The sequence below is a fragment of the Tenrec ecaudatus genome, chromosome 1, assembly GCF_050624435.1.
Source record: "Tenrec ecaudatus isolate mTenEca1 chromosome 1, mTenEca1.hap1, whole genome shotgun sequence".
Lineage (NCBI taxonomy): Eukaryota > Metazoa > Chordata > Mammalia > Afrosoricida > Tenrecidae > Tenrec > Tenrec ecaudatus.
In genome coordinates, this window is record NC_134530.1 from 310,410,384 (window position 1) to 310,429,861 (window position 19,478).

Here is a 19,478-nt window from a genome sequence, read left to right on the forward strand (position 1 = left end):
TGAAGTTATTTATAGGCAATTGATGGTTTGTTCCACAGGAAACCCTTGGCCTGTTTTTAGCTGCTAATATTGAGCCACTGAATGCTCTGTTTGCAAAGATGTAGTCTGTTTGATTTTTGTGGATTCCATCTGGAGAAGTCCACGTGTAGAGTCACCTTTTTGTTTTTGAAAAGGGTATTGATATGAACAAGTTGTTGAAAACTTTTGTCATCCAATTTCCAACTTCATTTCTATTACCAAGCCTATGTTTTACAACTACTGCCTCTTCCTCTTTGTTTCCACCTCATACATTCCCATCGTCAATAATTATCAGCTCATCATGATTGTGTGTTTAATCAATGTCAAATAAAGACAACGATAGAATTCATCACTAGCTTTCAAGGTTGGTGCATACATACGAATAATAGTTGTATTACTTGCTTTCCTTGAAGGTGGATAGATAAAATTCTATCAATGACTGAACCCCAGTTGTACTTCAGAATAGATCTTGATATGTATTTTTTTTACTATGAATGCAACGTTGTTCCTCTTGATTTGATTATTCCTGGAATAGTAAATCAAATGATCTTATGATTCAAAATGGTCTGTATTAGTCTATTTCAGCTCACTAAGGCCTGAGCTACCGATCTTTATGCATTCATTTCATATTTGAGTACTTCCAATTTTCCTAGATTCATCTTTCATACATGCCAAGTTCCAATTATTAGACCTTTGCACCTGTTTCTTCTTGCCTAATTCTTATATATTAGTTCAAATTTTATTCATTTCACAACAAATGATTCCGTTTAAAGTTATTTCATTTTCATTAAGGGTAATTTTAATGATTCTCCTTATTAGCTATTTTACAGATGATTTGGGCACCGAGGTTCCATGGTGTAATGGTTAGCACTCTGGACTCTGAATCCAGCGATCCGAGTTCAAATCTCGGTGGGACCTGTATGTAGTTGTAGTTTTTAAGTCCAAGTCTGGGCAAGCCCCAGGGGCAATGGACAATGGAGGGAGTTTGCTCTTTTACTGTTGTAGTGCTGGGCTTGCTCCCCTCAACCACCAGACGAAGAATGATGCCATTTGCTACTACTCTAAGGTTTACAGTTCTGGATACCTACTGCATGGCAGCGTGTTTGGTGTGGTCCTCTTATGAGATGAAACTCTAGAGAATTTGGTAAAAATCAATTTCCCATTCCCATGACAAAAACTTTTGATGCATTGAAATTCAATTTTGAAATAAAGAGACAAAACAGAGTTTTGTCATGAGAGAAATGTGGCTTCAAGAATAGAGTGACCCTACGACATCCAGAAATTGTCCTGGCATCCTGATAGAGAGCGCAGATACCGTGCTTACCTGTGTGTGTTCTCGGGTCTGAAGAACGTGTAGGCAGCACATTATGAGGCGTGGAAACGCTTTTGGAAGAGTTTGAAAAATAGGACCTACTGTTTATCATTTTGGATCCTAATAATTGGACCGCGGATCTGCTAACCACGTGATGATTTCAGGCGTCTTCCCCGTGGGTCCCCAATGCTGCCAAACGGCCTTCTCGCTTTCACCGTTTCGCTTCCAGCAAACCAATCTTGAATTTCTTAAAATATAAAACAGGAATAGAAATTGTGCGGGCATGATGCCTACTTAACTCATAATTTGGTACATCTTAAGTTTATCAAAAGTTGTCGGAATAAATTCAAAATACCTTTTGAAAAATTAAAAGAAAAAAGCTCTCGGTGTTACTCCCTTGACCTGAAGACGCTGCCTCCACTCCGCGTTTGACAGCGGCAAATCGCAGAGTCTGCGCGGCTCTGTTTAGTATTTAACCCCAGAGCAACTTGTGGTCTTCTTAGTTTATGCTCATTTTAAGATTCAAGTCCACAAAATGTCTCCAAAAAGATAAAGAGATAAAATGCAGTGTGATCTGATACTCCGTATGGTTGATGAACCAAGAGGAACTCAGGGACTTGTGTTTAATGTGGCTCTGTTACATAAGAAGCCGAGAAACTTGTGTCACTTTGCTAGTGAAAACCGTAGTCGGCAGGGTTCGAACCTGCGCGGGGAAACCCCAATGGATTTCAAGTCCATCGCCTTAACCACTCGGCCACGACTACAGAACCATGACACTGCTGGACAAGTGACACGAGACGTCAGCTAAGCGTTTGAGACCCATTCTAGAAATAATCCTAACCCAAGGGAATATCTAATGTACAAAAGCATTTTTTATTTCTCTGACCATGAAAGGAATATACCCATAGTTTTTCATGAATATGTTTTTGTTTGTTTTTTCCTTATGTGCCTAATAGCTCATTACAAAGTCGGTGTGATGTAAAGTTCGCAGACAGTAGCAGGATCCAATAAACGTCACTTATTTGTTTTGTCCTTCTACCGTGTGAAGTAATCACCATTACCCAAGTTAAAGAACTGAATCGGCAAAGTCATGTATACTCAAATAAACAATGTTTGCTAGTGGCATAATTAATAAAGATTAATTGATTTTTTTGATCTCTGGACATTTAATTGGGCATTTATGGATCATTTTGAAAGAACAGTGGGGTATAAAGAACAGTTACTTGTAATATCATGTTTTACTTTTTAAACATTTGGTGGCATTTTTTTATTTGAGCCAGGCTCCATGGTCATTCCTGCATATGTAAGCAGAATAAAAGAAAGTTATTAAATAGGTGGGACTCACACGATTATGTTGCGAGGTCGGTATTTAATAAGAAAACTATTGTCATTATTTCTGATTCCTTTTCAACAAAAAAATACATTGGTGTTTTCAGGTAGTAAAGCTCAGACTGTGTTCCTCTGCTAGGCACCTGCCTCATGTCATTACAGACTAGCATTTCTCCCAGGCCCTGGAGGACATGGGCAGGGTGAAGTGCAGGGGCAGCAGGAACGAGAAAGGCCCTCAAGGGGCTGGATTGCCACAGAGACTGCAGCAGTGAGCTCAGACACAAGAGTAATTGTGAAGATGGAGCAGGGCCTGGCAGTGTTCCCTTCTGTTGGGCTGAAGGTCCCAAGGGGTTGGAATCAACTCAATGGCACGTCACGACTAACAACAGCTGCTTTTCCCTAACATCATCTACAATTCCTTTCCATCTGCATTTGAGCATTTTAATTTTCATGTATGATCTCCACATCTGCCATTCTCCTGCTAGCCACAAGCAGTTTCTTCAAACTCTTCCTTTGTAGGCTCTATTTATCTGTATATTTATGGAATAGCCTCTCTCTCATAAAACAAAACAGCAACCAACCCTGTCATTCAGGTTCTTTCTTCCTGTAGATAGATTTCCAAGGCTATAAATCTTTACAGAAACCGCCTGTCATGTCCTTCTTCTGGGGGGAGGCTGGTCCTTCTGAAGTGCTGCTCTTTCTGTTAGCAGCCACACACTGGTCATCGCACCCCCGGGGTCCCATGTTTCCCTCCTCTGGGAGTGAAAACCAATAACATCGCTCCAATTACTTCCACTCCAATAACATGGCCCACCAAAAGTATTGAACAAAAAAAGTTGTTAAAAAGAAGAAGCGGTTAATATATTTGGTTCCATTTCTTTATCTCTAAAATGGACATTTATATGAGTACGTAGGTCACCACTGTATAGCAAACATTAAAAACATGATGACTCAGCCTGTGAGCTTCCTTATTTGCGGGTGCTTCAGAGGCTGCTTTATTGTCGACGAACCCAAACACTGCCAGATCCGGCGCGTCTTTTCTTTCTAATCGCATTAAGAATGACCAAATTTGGAAAAGTCCTTTGTACTGCCTAAAGAGAAGTCACTGTGAATTTGTTCTTTAAAGGAAATTATATCTAAATCCTAATGGTGTTTCCTTTACCTATAGGAAGAGTTCAAGTTTGCGTGAAGTTTTCCTACATTTTGCAACCGAATCCTACCTGAGGCCGCCATTGCTAACAGAAGGATTTGGGATCGCTGGTGTAGTTCTCTTAGACTCTTCTCCAGGCACGTGTGTCCTCGTTCCCATTGCAGAGGAAGCTCACAGCGAAACCAAAGAGCCCAAACAATAGGCACCAAGATGTGAATTCAAATAAGAATTCTAGAATGTAATAAGGAAACAAGAATGTAATCGAGAAATTACGGTGGGAAATATTTTTGTTGTGATCCAGTCAAAAAGGGTCTAGGACTGCAGGACAAGCTGGCTCGTCTTAGAGTTCAGGGTGGTAATGAAGCGAGAAAGCAACATCTAGGTGAGATTTGGACGCCTTTGGACCACAGACCCAGCTCACAGGCAGAATCACACTGTTGGCTGAACAAACCAACTAACAAACCTGCTTCCTTGGAGCCCATCCCGACTCAATAGCTACAGGACAGGACAGAGCAGAACTGGCCCTGGGGATTCCTGAGAATGTAAGTCTTCAGGAAAGTAGGTCTCCCATCAAGAGGCTGGTAGTTTTGAACTGCTCACCTTGAGATTAGCAGCCCAACGCATAATGAGGAGCAAAAACTGGATTAACATGGTGACCCAAGGAAAGCATTTAGCTACATCTGAGTGCATGCCTGGGTATTCTCAGGAGAAGGAGTCTCCTTGTGCCTCGGCATATTTGTGGGCTTTTGTCCTCAGCTCTCTTGGGGAAATCCACAGAGTCGCCATACGTTATTGCCTCGCAGCTAAGAGTCCTTGAATCATTCCAGATCTCTTCCTATTTTTTGTGTCTCCCAGGAGACATGAAGTTTGGCATTGCAAGACCACGTGGGTCTGCCATACATTGCCCCTGCCACGTCTCCTCCAGGACCAGCTTGATGAGCTTGATCTTTCCTGGCAAAATGCCTCATGGTTGTTTGCATTTTCAAATGCCTTTATGCTAGTTTACCAAATTAAATTGGACACTGTTCTTGTCCAGGTAGCCAGTATTTGCCAAATGTATGTATCTTAAGAAGTTGGTTGGTAGATATTTTCAGGGTACTGACTGGTAGTTTCCTTCACTTTGTAATCACTCTTCATCTCCTCGACACACCTGCCTATGTCTTGTGTTCGTGTGTCACTGTGTATTGTCAGGGCCTACACTCTGAGAAAACACAGAGAACCCTTAGAACTGGTTTGACCAGAATCTCAGCTTTGGGCGTGGGTGCACTTTGGGTCTCCTAATTTACAAGATTAAAGCCAATGAGTCATTGGCCTCAATTCAAAGGTAATGCTTTTAGAACGTATTATTATTTTTAATAATAAATTATTTTTATTTTCATTTTATTGGGAGCTTTTACAGATATCATACCATTCCATACTCAAATCACATGAAGCATTTTTGTAAAATTGCTACCACAATCAGTTGCAAAACATTTTCTTCCACCTTGAACTCCTCGATATCCCCTGTATCAACCTGCCATCCCTACCCTATCCCCCAGAAACCCTTATTTATTTATTTAGGCATATCTTACACCATCCAATATATCCATTCCCATACAATTCTGTCATTTGTTCACCTTGATCATCAAGGTTATCAGCTCCTCCTTGCTCTCTTTCCCTGCCCTTAGGAAACCATTTCTCCTGTTATTGTTTCTGAAGGGTTATCTATCTTGGCTTTCATGTATCAAACAATCTTAATGAACATATGCAAGTCTAACATGATTAAAGATGTTAAACAAATAAAGTCCATAATAGGAAGGGGAGGAGATGTTAAAGATCTAGAGGACAGTTCCATGTGTCACCAGTGCCATACAGCCCTCTGGATTAATCATCCCTTCCTCGTGGCCCTTCTGACAGGGACTGTTCAATTACCTGACAGGTGGTTTTGGGGTCTCCACTATATCCACACCCCTTCACATCAACTTGGTTGCTTGTTTTTGAAATTCTGTTACCTAATCCCATTGCCACTTCAGGTTCACACAGGCTGGTGTGCTTCTTCCATGATGGCTTTGGTACTTCCCTGCTAGATGGCTGCTTGCTTAAACTCCAAGCTGTGAAGACCGCAGACACTATATCTTTTACAAGTTGGGCACCATCAGCTTTCTTCACATTTGCTTATGCACCCATTTGTCTTCAGCTATCGTGTCAGAGAAGTGAGTATCATCCAATTCCACATAATTAGAACAAACCACCCTTGTAATTAGTTGAGTTAACTAGAAGCCCAAAGTCCACTTGCTTCCTTATTGTATTTACATACATAAATACATATATATATACCTATATATTTTTCTTCTTCTTTCTTCCTACCTTCTTCCTTTTCCTTTTTCTTTCCTCCTGCCCCACTATCATTTTTACCCATCATTCACCTCTCACAATTCCTCTCAGATACAATTCGATTGATCAAACATGACCAAAAAAGTTACACTCACTCTGCTCAGGCATCCATTTTAGAACCCTTACTATTCCCCTGTCCCTGCTATTATTGCTCACTGCTCACCGCCCAGCTTCCAATTCTCCCCTGCCCTCATTCCTGGGTCCCTTAGCTGTCTCCCTGGGAACACCTATCCTACCTATCTGTATAGATAAAGGAGAGAGAACCATACAAGTGGTCCCAAGTCTAATAGGGTCCTGACACAGAGTAGATGATTACTTCTCTTTTAAATAGCAAGCCGGCCCTGTTGTATTCCTTTTCTTTCAGGGTTTCGAACCCAGGACTGCCTACCTAACTACACATGCACCCTTCAGTATTCCTGTCTGAAGGGGACACATCCTAAAAGTCCTCACTGCTAGTCCTGCAGTCAGGGATGGAGACATCTGGTGCCCCCGCTTCACCTCCACCACCAGTTATGCCTTTAGACTTCTATTCTAATGGGGCCCCCTTGTGAGTTACCCCCAGCCAATTTAGATGAAGTGCCGCCCCCCACCCCTTGCAATCAGAAGTCTACTATCAGGATTCCTGGGGGACTTGGTGGCTTCAGTCCCATCACTGGTCTGTTGCACTCCCCTCTTGCTTTGACCCCACGTGTGAGGGTCAGACTGGCCACTCTCTCCGAGCTGTGTCTTCAAGGCTGTCCTCTGCAGTGCTGTCATCTGGGGAGAGGACTTATTGTCTTGAGCTGAGACTGGCTCTGTAGCCATCTGTGGGAGCAAGCTGCTCCACACAGGAACATCGGCCTCAAGGTTCAGCACACCAGAATGAGGCCTGCTCTTGATCTCCCTTTCCTGGGGAGTAAACAAGAACTTACCCATGGGTGGGTTAGTGCCCTGACCACCCCATGCCCTCATTTTTCTTCCCCCACTCTTTGATGGGCCTTAAAGGCAATTGTGGGGGTTAGGGGGGATGCCTTTCAGCACATGTGCTCTCTGCATATGTTTTTGATAGTGTGTGAATCATTGGGTTTGTTCTGGCTCCTATCAGCGTATCTAGTCCTCAGTCCAGGAATTGTGTGCTGTGTGCTTTTTCCCTGATGCCTGCTCCGCTGTTTGAGCTTACCTCAGCGGACTCATGCTGTACTTACCCTTTTGTGCTTGGCTAACTTCACTCAGCATAATATCCTCCAACTCTTTCCGCTAAATGAGGTCTTTCATGATTTCACCTCTATTTTTTAGGGATGCACAGTAGTCCATTGTGTGTATATACCAGAGTTTTTAATCCATTCATCTATTGATGGAAATTTAGACTGCTTCCCATGTTTTGCGATTGTGAACTGCACAACTAGGAACATTGGAGCACAGATATCCGATCGTGATCTGTTTCTTTTTTTTCTTCATTCTGGGTATATGTCCAGTAGTGAAATTGCTCGGTCGTAAGGTAATTCAATTTCCATCTCCTTTAGATATCACCAAATCTCTTTCCACTGTGGCTGCACATATCTACAATACTGCCAGCAGTCAGTGAGAGTTCCTATCCCACTACAACCACTCCAATGTTTGTGTTTTGTTCTTTTGAATTGGGCTATTTCTGTGGTTATTAGGTGGTATCTCATAGTTGTTTTGATTTGCATTTCCCGGTGGGTAATGATCAGGATGCTTTTTTCATATATTAACTGGCCATTCAGGTTTCCTCCCTTGTGAATCTCCGGATCAAGATGTTTGCCCATCTCCTCAATGGGCTATTCACTTTTTTCTACTAAGCTTGTAGGAATCTGTAGATTTTAGTAATAAGCCCTTTTTCTGATCTGTCATTACTAAATATCTTTTCCCAGTCTGTGGACTCTCTTATTACTCTCTTGATGATGTCTATAGATGTGCGCAGTGTTTTATCTGTAGTATGTCCCATTGGTCTGTTTTATCTTCCTCTGGGTGTATCATTCATTATTTCCGATAGCCCATGTATTCCCTTTGCTAAGGTTCTTAGCTTTGTCCCAATTTTCTCATTGATGATCCTGATAGTTTGGGGGCTTACCTCGAGGTATGTGATTCACCTTCAATTCCTTCTTGTGTAAGCAGTGACGTAAGTATCTTGTTTCATTCTTCTGCAAGTTGATATATGGTTTTTCCAGCACCATTTGTTAAAAGGGGCATCCACTTTCCTTTTGATATTTTGGGGCCTTTATCAAGGAGCAGTTGTCTGTATGCTGCTATTTTAATTTCTGGATTTTCTGTCCTTACCCATTGGTCGGCGTATCTATCATTATATCTGTACCATGCTGTTTAGACAACTGTAGCTGTATAACAGGTTTTAAAGTCAGGTAATGCAAGCCTGCCCACTTTAACCTTCTTCTTGAGGAGGTCTTTGTCAATTCTGGGCTTGTTCCCTTTCCATCTGAAGTTCGTAGTCAGTTCTTCCATTTGTTCGAAAAAATAGACTGGTATTTGTATCGGATTACACTGAATTTATATAGAGTCTTTGGTAGGATTGACAGCTTTACAATATTGAGTCTTCCAATCCATTAACATGTGGTATTCTTCCATTTGTGAAAGTCCCTTTTGGTTTCTTGTAATAATGTTCTATAGGTCTTTTCCCTGCCAAGATCTTTTGTTCTTGTTGTTGTTAGGTATATGCCCAGATATGGCAATTTATGCTTGGATATTGTGAAAGGTCCTGCCTTCCTGACCTCTTTGTCTGTAATCCCAAAAGTTGTATATAGCAATCCAATTGACTTCTGCCTGTTGATCTTGTATCCTGCCACCTGATCATATTCCTATATTGCTTCTAGCACTATTATTGTGGAGCCTTTAGGGCTTTCTCTATATAAAATCATATAATCTGCAAATAATGATAATTGCACTTCTTTCCCCAGATATATACCTTTGATATTCTTCCCTTGTCTTATATTATTAGGTAGGACCTCCAGGAAAATGTTGAATGAAGTAGGGACAAAGAGGATCCGTACCTGGTCCCCTTTTTAAATGGGAGTGTTTGTCTTTTCTCCATTGATTGTAATGCTGGATCTTGGTTTTTCATCCATAGCTTTTATTTTATTGAAGTAATTTCCTTCCAATTCTATCTTCTTGAGTGTCTTAATTAGGAATGGGTGTTGAATGCTGGCAAATGCTTTCTCTGAATCTATTGATATTATCATGTGGTTCTTGTCCTTTTTCTTGTCAGTATGGTGGACAATGTTTATGGCTTTTTGGATGTTGAACCATTCCTGCATTCCTGAATGACATGCACTTGATCGTGATGCATTATTCTTTTTATACACTTCCGTATTCTATTGGTCACAATTTTGTTAGGAACTTTTGCATATGTCCATTAAATATATCAGTCTATAGTTCTGTATTCTTGTGAAATCCTTGCCCAGTTTTTGGCACCGGTGTGATTCTGTCTTCATAGAATGTGTTTGAAACTTTACCATCCTTTTCTATGTTCTGGAAGAGCCTGAAGGTAATACTTTTAAAGTGGTATGTGTAAGCAGTTAAAATTGATGCCTTTGGATTCCTGTGTGGTTGGCAAAGAAGACTGAATATACCATGAAGAGTGAGCAAATCTGTCTGGGAGGAAGCACAGCCAGAATACTCCTTACAAGCATGGATGGTGAAACTTTGTCTCATGCACTTTTGACAAGTTCTTGAAGGAGGACATCATGCTTGGTAAAGTAGATGATCAGTGGCAAATAGACAGACCCTCAACAAGCTGAATGGAGACAGCAGCTCCAGGAAGTGGTTCCAACATAGCAATGGTGGTGTGGGTGGTCCATGACTGGGAAGTGTTTTATTCTGTTTTACAATCAGGTTGCTGAGTTGGAACTGCTTAAGCATCACCTAACAACAACAGCGGCTTCTCTCTTCTTAAACAGTGTTATCTCAAAGACACAACAAAGGGCATAGAAGACAGGGGAGGAGGAATGGACTGGAAGACGTTTCCATGTAGAAAGCCTGGAGCGCAGTTCCTAAGGATGTACACCATTTCACAAAGTGAAGACGCTTGGAGCGAGAGACTCCAACACTAAAGGCCATTCTCAGTCTCTGCAGTTGGAAAACCCTACCTTGGCTTGCCTAAAGCCACCTCAGCAATAATGATGAGCACTATGCATGGATAAAGTAAGCTGATGCACAGAGGAGAATTATAGACCCCTTGCCCTCTATCTGCCCAGAAATGATCCCTTCCCACAGTACTAGAGCAGGATCCACCCACAATGGTCTTCCAGGGGTTGCACGCAGGGTGCTTGGGCAGACACTCTGAGGATGTTAATATGCTGAAGTAGTGCGTTTCCTATCTGGTTGGTAACTGATTCTGATTCAAACACACTACACAGCCAAGGAGACTTATATCCTGTATAGAATCGCCCCACTTGCCATGTTTCAATTTTCTATCAACTCAGTCTTATACTTCCCTTCACACACTCTAGGACTGTGATGTCCAACACTCTAGCCATATGCCACATGGGGTTTTCACACTGAAATGAGATTAATTTCTGTTGGCATATGTGCTATGTATAAATAACCAGACTTTGATGATCTTGTACAAAAGAAGGGGGAAAAAAGTAAATATCTCATTGCTAATTTTTCAAACCACTTACATGTTAAAAAATAATATTTAAGATATCCTGGGTGAAATATAGGATATTATTAAATGAAATTATGCCTCATGACCAGAAGAGTTTTGATTATGCATGTAGTTTGCATATAATTTTATTGACAGGCACTGATGATTGCTTCTCTGAAGAGCAAACTGACTGCTGGGAGGGAAATGAGGTACAGGGGTCCCCATTTTCTCACTGATGTCTGATACAGTCACTGCAACTCCACTCTTTATACTCGGTCCACCAGCACCTTGTTTTCAGTTTCATTTCCTGTCTACTAGTCACCTCAGCGGTTTGAAAAGTCAGGGGTGAACATTCCCTCTAGAATCCTGACAGCAGTCCTCAGAAGCCAGATCACTCAATTGTTCCTCCAGAGAGAGCAAAACCGGAGAGTGATCCCACCAGAAGCAGGATCTCCGGTCCCACTCTTTGAGCCTAATTTCCCATTGGTTCTGCCAAGAGGAAGCATCGACAACAGAGGGGTTCCCACTGATGCTAACACCAAAGCTCCAAACCAGTTCACTGCCAGCAAGTCCATTCTGACTTACGAAGACTCTGAGACTGTAAATCTCCTGAGACTGTAACTTTTGGGAGGAGTAAAAAGTCCCCACATCCCACATCCCCATTCTACCCCCCAAAAAAACACTTCTGTGTGTTTTTGTGCAGTACACATTTACACTCTAAAATTAGAAATTATTTCCCAGCAGCAGCTTACTATTTAACTGGTTTTGATTTATATTAGATTGTTTAATAATAGATTATTATATTATATTAGAATTGTATTAGATAGAATTATACTAGATTGTTTCCACAGGCAGACTTACCAGCAGTTGTGGAAGGAGGCACAATGATGATCATTTTTCAAAAAAGGAACAAGTTCATCCTCCCAAATCCTAGGTTTGAGTAAAGAGTCAAGCATTTCTTTGGCAGCCACGGGACCCCGTTTTGTTAATCCAACAACTTATTGGAACCACAGTTGGTTCTGTGCCCAGAATGAGCTGAAGTCACATCTCATTTTCAGTCCCTCTCACTTCCCCTGGGATCCTGGGACACACAAGCTCAGTGTGACAGCCTTGACCCTTTGCTATGAAAACTGCTTTATTGACTTTCTTGATCTGTGGAGTGGTTTACTTATTAATCCTCAATTTGTATTCATGTCTCGGTGCATGTCATCCTGGGTTTCTTCACAACTTCTTCTCTACGTAAACCAAGAGGTACAAGGCTGGAAAAGATCCCTGAAGAGCGCTGATTTCTTGGCGATGCAAACATTTTTACCACCATTTGTTTTTCCGATGTCAGAAGAAAACACTAGGAAACTTGATTTTCGTAAGAAGCTACAATGGGTCAATAAACTTCCTTTCCAATAGGAAAGGCACGTAGTCGGCAGGATTCGAACCTGCGCGGGGAAACCCCAATGGATTTCTAGTCCATCGCCTTAACCACTCGGCCACGACTACATGCAAGTAACCTTTTAATTTTAGTCTTAAGTAGATTTGTTGAGTATGATAATATCTTAGCTTTAAATATTATTTCGATGTTGCTACCCCAAATGAATACTTAATACTTGATCTTCACATTTGAGAGAGTTCCGGATTCCGTTTCTTTGGGAGGGCTGGGGGAAGGGCGGAGAGAAAGAAACGAAAGGGGCCGTTTCCAAAGACCATCTGCATGTCTGCTGTCAGTGTCTGACGAGGATCCAGGCGTTCCCACCCACCACGGCACAAACGACTTGAAACGCTCCAAATGACCGTCCGTTTCCGGACGGCCTGCGTGGAAGCTTCTGCCGCTGTTCGAACGACGTCGTGTCCTCCATGGAGTTGTTCCGCACGTCTTGCGCTCGTGGTTCAGTCGTTTAGAGAGGGACGGACTTTTCCGCGGCGTCTCTTAAGGCGGGTTCGAATCCTAGTCGGGACGCGTGTTTCCTGTTGGGGAGCATCTTCCGTCTCACTGAACAGTGCGCGATTGGCCACTGGGCTCATTTGCTTGCTTGTTTGGAATAGTAATTGGCAATGGCTCATATTTCCCCAACAACAGGAGATTTACAAAATTACACAAAGCCACATCGTATCTACTGATGGGCAGGAGGTGGTGTTGTCAAATTCAGCAGAGACATTTCCTGTTGGGAAAACCAGAAAGCACCGATTGTGCGAACTGCCCCCCCATCAGCGTCGGCGACCCGCCTCCGCCCGCGCGGCGCCTGCTTCCCGGGCTCTCGGGGACTTCGGTGGCGCCTGCGAAGCCTCACGGGCGATTCTGGGAAAGAAAATAGTGGGGTTGCCTACATTCGTTTGGTCTGCCTCTGAAAGAAAGAAAGAAAGATGAGAAGACGAGAGAGAAAGCCCAGGACTCTTAAGTCCAGTCGCGTTTTGTTGGGGCGTTTAGTGCAGGCTCCAAAGCTGAGCAACTTGCCCACCGCTCTCTTCCAGCTCAAGGTTTGTTAACATCAGCAACAAGCTTCGCACCCTTTATCTTCCCCTCCATTTCATATCCCGCCCTCAACGCTGCAAATTCTTAGCCGACTACACCCCTAGCATAAGTAACATATGTAGCAAAAGTATATTGTAAAGAATTGTGCCAGTCCTGATAGCAGAATCTAGAACAAGACCAATTTTCAACACATTAAATGTGTGATAGGCACAGTACCCATGTAAGTCTTTCTCCAGATCTCTAATAGCTCTGGTTATTATGTACCCTAAAGAAGGCTGGCAGAAAACCATGGCACTATTTAAAACCTAGGTCTGGGTGTGCTGCTAGACTCTAGTAAGCATGCATCATGGGGCCACAAGAACAAAAATGGTCATATAGCTAGAGAGTCCCATAATTCACTGGATTTGCTCAGACACACTAAAGGATAAGGTCAGGAATCCATTCATTGTACAAGGAAAGAGATTCCTGCAGGATAAGAAACAAGTAGGGCCAAGAGATCTAATCTAGGTCAGCTGCATAAGCATGTATTCCAGACCAGTGTTGTCAGTCACCGTGTGTCCCCCAGATCCACCCTCTCAATTCAAAACTGCTGCTTCAAGTAAGTTCTTAAGACAGTTCTTCTCAACTTTCCTAATGTCGCGACGCTTTAATAGAGTTTTCAGGTTGTAGTGACCCCCAAATCATAAAATTCCTTTCGTTGCTACTTCACAACTGAAATTTGCTGCTGTTATGAATCGTTATGTAAATATCTTATATGCAGGGTGTATTTTCATTGTTAAAAATTAAACATAATTAAAGCATAGTGTTTAATCACAAAATTGTAATTATACATTGTAAAATATTTATTTCTAATAAGATTTCACTCCCCATTAATGTGCTTTCTGGTGTCCAGGTTGAGTCATTGGTTCAAATCCCAATTCTGAGGAGCTTATTTTTCTACTTCTGCCTGACTTGAGAAAAATTCAACTTCTGAATTCATAACATCTCAAGATTCTTCCATCACCCTTTCCCCACCGCAATTGCTCTCATTGACCCAAACACAGTCTCTCTCTTTGGCCACATCACCGAGTATTGTTCCTGCTCAACTCAGCTTCCCTCCAACTCCAAACGCACTGCTATCAAGTCGATTCCAAAACTACATTCAGGGTGGGTTCTACCCTGCCCTAGAGGGTGGCATAGAGTGGGTTTGCACTTGGAGACAGTGGGTTTGGAGTTTGGCTTCGAAATATTGCGGTGGCATGCTCCTGGCTTCTAGTGGGTGGATAGATAACAGGGTTGCAGCTAACCATCCTTGCCGGCTACTGAGAAGAATATGGCCGGAAACGCTGAGAAATCCTGGACTAGAAGCAACCCTTCTCCTTGCCTTAGAATCACTGTAGGAGTCGTTTATTTGATTGGTTTGATGGCTTTAACCAGGTGTAAACATGGTGGCTTAAAACAATACAAATGAATTCTCTTACATCCTGGAAATCAGCAGCTTACGATGGAAGCAACATCAAGACTGCATTCCTCCAGGGACTTCAGGGGGACCATTGCTTTCCTTGGACTTCCCAGCTTCTGGAGATGCGTGCATTGTTTTTAGTCATACGGCTCCAACACAAATCCCTCCAGCTCCAGGTTCCATCTTTACATGTCCTCTTTCTTTCTCTGATGTTCTGCACCTCTTGTGGTTGCATTGGGCCCCCTGCATAAATAAAATGACCTCTCTATCTCCAGAACCTTAATTTGATCTGCAAAATCCCTTTGACCACAGAGGGTGCTATATTCAGTGTTCTGAGGTGAGGGGATGACCCTTATTCAGCCTAGTCCATCAGTTTGTCCCCCGCTTTCCCAAGCAGGAGAAGGTAAGAGTTTTGCATGCACTACTCACTCTTCTTACCAGAATGTACTCGTTTTCTCAGTTGCTTCTCTAATTGTTTTTAGAGTCTTTCATCTCCTAAGGAAGGCAGTCCAAATATTATAACAACTGATTCTCAGCTAAGTTCAAACTCACTGTTCACCTAGAAAAACAAGGCTGCTCTCAAAGATTTTTAAGATTGGAGTCTTTATACAGGCTTTCAGAAATTCACAGGGGCAGTTCTACCCTGTTCATTGATTCAATTTGTTTACCATGTTTACTATTGGTCCAGTTGTGAGGATTTTACATTGAATTGTAACCCACACTAACAGCTGCAATCTTGATCTTTATCAACAAGTGTGCTAGTTACAAAATCTAGTGTCAATTTGGGATTTGAGAGGATTACATGTGAAAGGGTGCAGCCAGGCTTGTCAATCAAGATACAACCCATGAGGTCTCTGCATGGGCATGGCCTTCTCTGGAGAATTTTGGGAATGTCCTGGATTTCCTCCTTGGAAGCAGGAGAGACTCTCTCTTCCAGCTCACTTGCTGAGGGACCCTCTACTGACAAGACACAAGGCACTATGCTGATAGACTCCTTGCCCTGGGAACTGGGGAAGCCAAGTGGAGACCCCTGCCAGCACTGAGATGCTTACAACAACACTGCATCCAAAAAGCTTTTTACCCACTGGCCTGTGATCTTCATGCAATTGGCATCATTGCAAGTGCTTCGTGAATCTGAAGACTTTATAGACTGGTATCATATGGGCTAGTATCACACTTATGGACTTGAACTGAACAAGGCTGGGATATTTTCTCAATATTCAATTACACTTGTATATAAAACTCTCTTTTATACACAATAAGTTTCTATGGATTTGTTTGTCTAGTCTACCCAGAATAACACAGCAAGTTTGGATTTAAGCAAAGTATATATGATATCTGAAATTAAAATCAGATTACCTAGACTTCTCTATCCAGTGAAAGCACCTTTCTTTCAAAAATAACGATAAATAATTATATTCTAAAGTAAAAATCCTGAATATGATATGTGAATGTCATGTGAATAAAACAGTTTAAAAATGAAATAAAATTTTAAAAGATTGACAGCTTCGGGAGGACAAGGGGAAAAAGGAAGACCTGAGAGAATTTATTACTTATCGATTCTCTCTATAGGAAATACTACAAGAAGTGCTCCAGATTAAATCAATAACATTGCAGAAGAAAGGAATTTCCAGGAAGGGATAAAATCACTGGGCATTGAAATATGTAGGTCAATATGAGATATTACTGTCTTTCATTTCTTAAATCTGTTTTAAAAAACTAACCATTTGAAGCCAAAATAATAATTAAAATGTTCTGTGATGTTCATGACCTATGCACGTAAACTGCAGAGCATAATAAAGCAATATAAGATAGGGGTTACATGAAGTTCTCCTGTTGTAACGTTGTTGTTTGTGAGGTGCCATGTATGTAGGGGGTTCAGACCCACAGTGACCCGATCCACACAGCAGAACAGAACATGGCCTGGTCCTGTGCCCCTCCTTGCCATAATTCCTGTGCCTGAGCCCCTCTGGGCAGCCATCCTGTCAATACATCTCGTTGTGGGCCTTTCTCGTCCTTGCTGTTGCCCACCTGGAAGAAAGAAGCCACTGAAAATGTTAGGCATAGCTTTGAAACTGTAGTGATATTTTCACATTATTCCTGAAGTGATTATGTTAATTGAAAGTAAACTCTACTAAGTTCAAAATATATATTGCAAACATAAAAATGTTTTTAAGTTTATAGGTTAAAAAGAGTAGTGAAGGAGTTAACTTTGTCTTAAAAACCACTCATTTAGCCCCAATAAAAATGTATATTAATAATAAAACCCCACTCATTTAAGCCCCTTAACTCCAAAAGAGGACAGAAAAGAGAAACAAAAGGACAAAGAGGAAAGATGATACATAGAAATAGAAAACAAATAGTAAATTGATACACTTTAGTTCAGTCACTAAGAACTGCATTATTGTGAAAAAGGAAAACGCCAATTACATAACAGAAGTGGTCAGATGAAATGAGAAAAGGCTGGTTGACTGGAGCTCTATTTTGTAAAATAAGTATTCAGGATGCTTCACAAGATACTCAAAAGTAGGTGGCAATTGAGAAAATTAAGGAAGAAGTGGTCTATGGAGCTTCTTTAACTTTTTCCACTTGACCCCTTTCAACCTGAGGCTTAGGAAAAAGAGCATGCGCTGTCAGTGATGCCTGGGATTCATTGTATGTTTGGTTTGGAATTAATTTTTGGTCCTTGAAAGTCCAGAAACATTTTACTGTTGTGATTTTTTTTCGTGACTTTCACTATCAATGGACTTGCAACCCGCAGTTGAAGACATTTTTGCTCTCAGATAGGGGAAGGGGTCTTTTACTGTTTTTTGTTCAGGTCAAAATAATTTGTAGAGATCCTCATCCACAAGACTTCATTTTTAATCAAATTAAATTTGTGTTCTTAGAGGTGGGTATTTCGAGCTTCCAAGGACCACTCATTGGGTTTGACCAGGGGAGAGAAAGGGCAGGGTTAAAGTCTTGATTTTAACCAACCAAAAAATATTTTGTTTTGTTTTGTTTAAGGAGATTCTTATAGGCACATTTTTCACTCCTCAAGCAGGGGGCAGCAAAAACACAAAAATCGATCTCCCCAAGGAAATTTTTTCACACTAAACAATTACAATAATTATTTTTTAACCTTTTATTAGGGGCTCATACTACTCTTATCACAATCCAAACATATACATACATCAATTGTCTAAAGCACATCTGTACATTCCCAGCCCCAATCTTTCTCCAAGCATCCTCCCTCCACTTAAGCCCTTTGCATCAAGTCCTCTTTTTTCCCTCCCTCCCCACTCCCCCCTCAAAATAATTACGTGCACACCTGTGTGTGTGCCTGTAATCTTTGTCTTGAAAGTTGTGTATTTGATTGCACGAGTCTTGTTATGCATAGAATGGTTCCTAAAGAAGCCCCACAAACAGAATTGAATTGCCCGCAGTCTTGTAATGAAAGGAGATTCTGAACTGCCACTTATGTTTCCTCCCGAACCAAAACACCTGTGACTCTGGCGGGACTCGAACCCGCAACCTTTGAATCCCTCATTGAGAATAGCTAGAAGTCCAATGCGCTATCCATTGCGCCACAGAGCCCAATTGAGAACCATATTTGGCGGCAGGCCTAAGGTTTTTGGATACACTTATTCAGTTCTTACTACGGGATGTAATCCATGACTTGAAGGAGTTTCTGGGATTTCTTGTCTCAAGGAAATAACGAACATTTTGGGGTCTAAAGATCATTTACTTGAACTCTTTCAAGTCTACACTCGAGACCTTGTGTTACATTAAACGGAATTCGAGGGACTTCCAGCGTGTGACGTTTTCAACAAGGAGCCAGAACTCCACGTCTTTTTCTCTCTCAGGACACGAAAGGTGCTCACATCGAAGTCCACCGGCTCCGTGCGGGCGGGGTCTGCTGGGCACGCTGCCGGAGCAAAACGGCCTGGGACTCAGTTCCACGGCGGCCTTCTTCCTGGGAGGCCTGCGCTGGAGTCCAGGTGGCTGGGACATAGTCCCGGTTGTAAACCTGGGCTGAGAATCTTTTGCTTTGCCTGACTGTCGGTGGGACCGGGCCCCGAACTCTCGGCTCCGCCCGCGGCGGCCGGCGCTCCAGAGAGAGCGCGTCCCCGGAGCGTGGAAGCGCCCGGCGGTGACCGCGCGACAGAGGAGAGTGGTGGGGAGAAGAGAGGACCAGTCACCAAGCCTCGTAGGTGGCCAGGTCACTGACAGGTGGCCAGGTCGACGGCCACAAGTGTGACTGCACACCCACCTTCACGCGCGCCGCCCGATCACACACTCCCCAGCAAAAAACGTCCAGGAGGGGCATGGGGCGGGCAGGGTCTGGGTCTCCGACTCACCCAGCTCCTAGGTGAAACGATTAAAGAAACAGATGCGGAAAGTGCTGCACAAAACACCAGCTCGCAAGGGACAATTTACACACACACACACACACACACACACACACACACACATACACACTCTCTCTCTCTCTCTCTCTCTCTCTCTGTCTCTCTCTCTCTCTCTCTCTCTCTCTCTCTCTCTCTCTCTCTCTCTCTCTCTCTCTCTCTCAACTCCGTGCCCGGCTTCCTCTGGGTGCGCTCATTTGGCCGCCACCTCCGTGCTGGGCTAGGGTGCCTCGTTCCAGCTCCCAGGTGCAGTGAGAAGTGGTTAGGTAATGTCACCAGCGCCCTTGTCAATCACCGCCCTCAAGTCCTCTCAAGCTGGCCTTCCAGAGAAGGTTCCATACCACCTACCGCTCCGCAGGAGAGAGATCGCGCTTTGTCCTCGCTAAGTTACTGTCTCAGAAATCCA

The 19,478-nt window shown here is 42.6% G+C and overlaps 4 non-coding genes across 4 annotated transcripts; 1 reads left to right on the forward strand and 3 right to left on the reverse strand.

Annotated features, from left to right (window-relative positions):
• Positions 1 to 864: 864 nt before the first annotated feature.
• TRNAQ-CUG (transfer RNA glutamine (anticodon CUG)) lies at positions 865 to 936 on the forward strand. The gene has a single exon. It is a non-coding gene; the product is annotated as a tRNA-Gln (tRNA).
• Positions 937 to 2,012: 1,076 nt separating this feature from the next.
• TRNAS-UGA (transfer RNA serine (anticodon UGA)) lies at positions 2,013 to 2,094 on the reverse strand. Its single transcript has one exon. It is a non-coding gene; the product is annotated as a tRNA-Ser (tRNA).
• Positions 2,095 to 12,191: 10,097 nt separating this feature from the next.
• On the reverse strand, positions 12,192 to 12,273 carry TRNAS-AGA (transfer RNA serine (anticodon AGA)). Its single transcript has one exon. It is a non-coding gene; the product is annotated as a tRNA-Ser (tRNA).
• Positions 12,274 to 18,170: 5,897 nt separating this feature from the next.
• TRNAR-UCU (transfer RNA arginine (anticodon UCU)) lies at positions 18,171 to 18,260 on the reverse strand. Its single transcript is given in 2 exon segments — positions 18,171 to 18,206; positions 18,224 to 18,260. It is a non-coding gene; the product is annotated as a tRNA-Arg (tRNA).
• Positions 18,261 to 19,478: the final 1,218 nt, after the last annotated feature.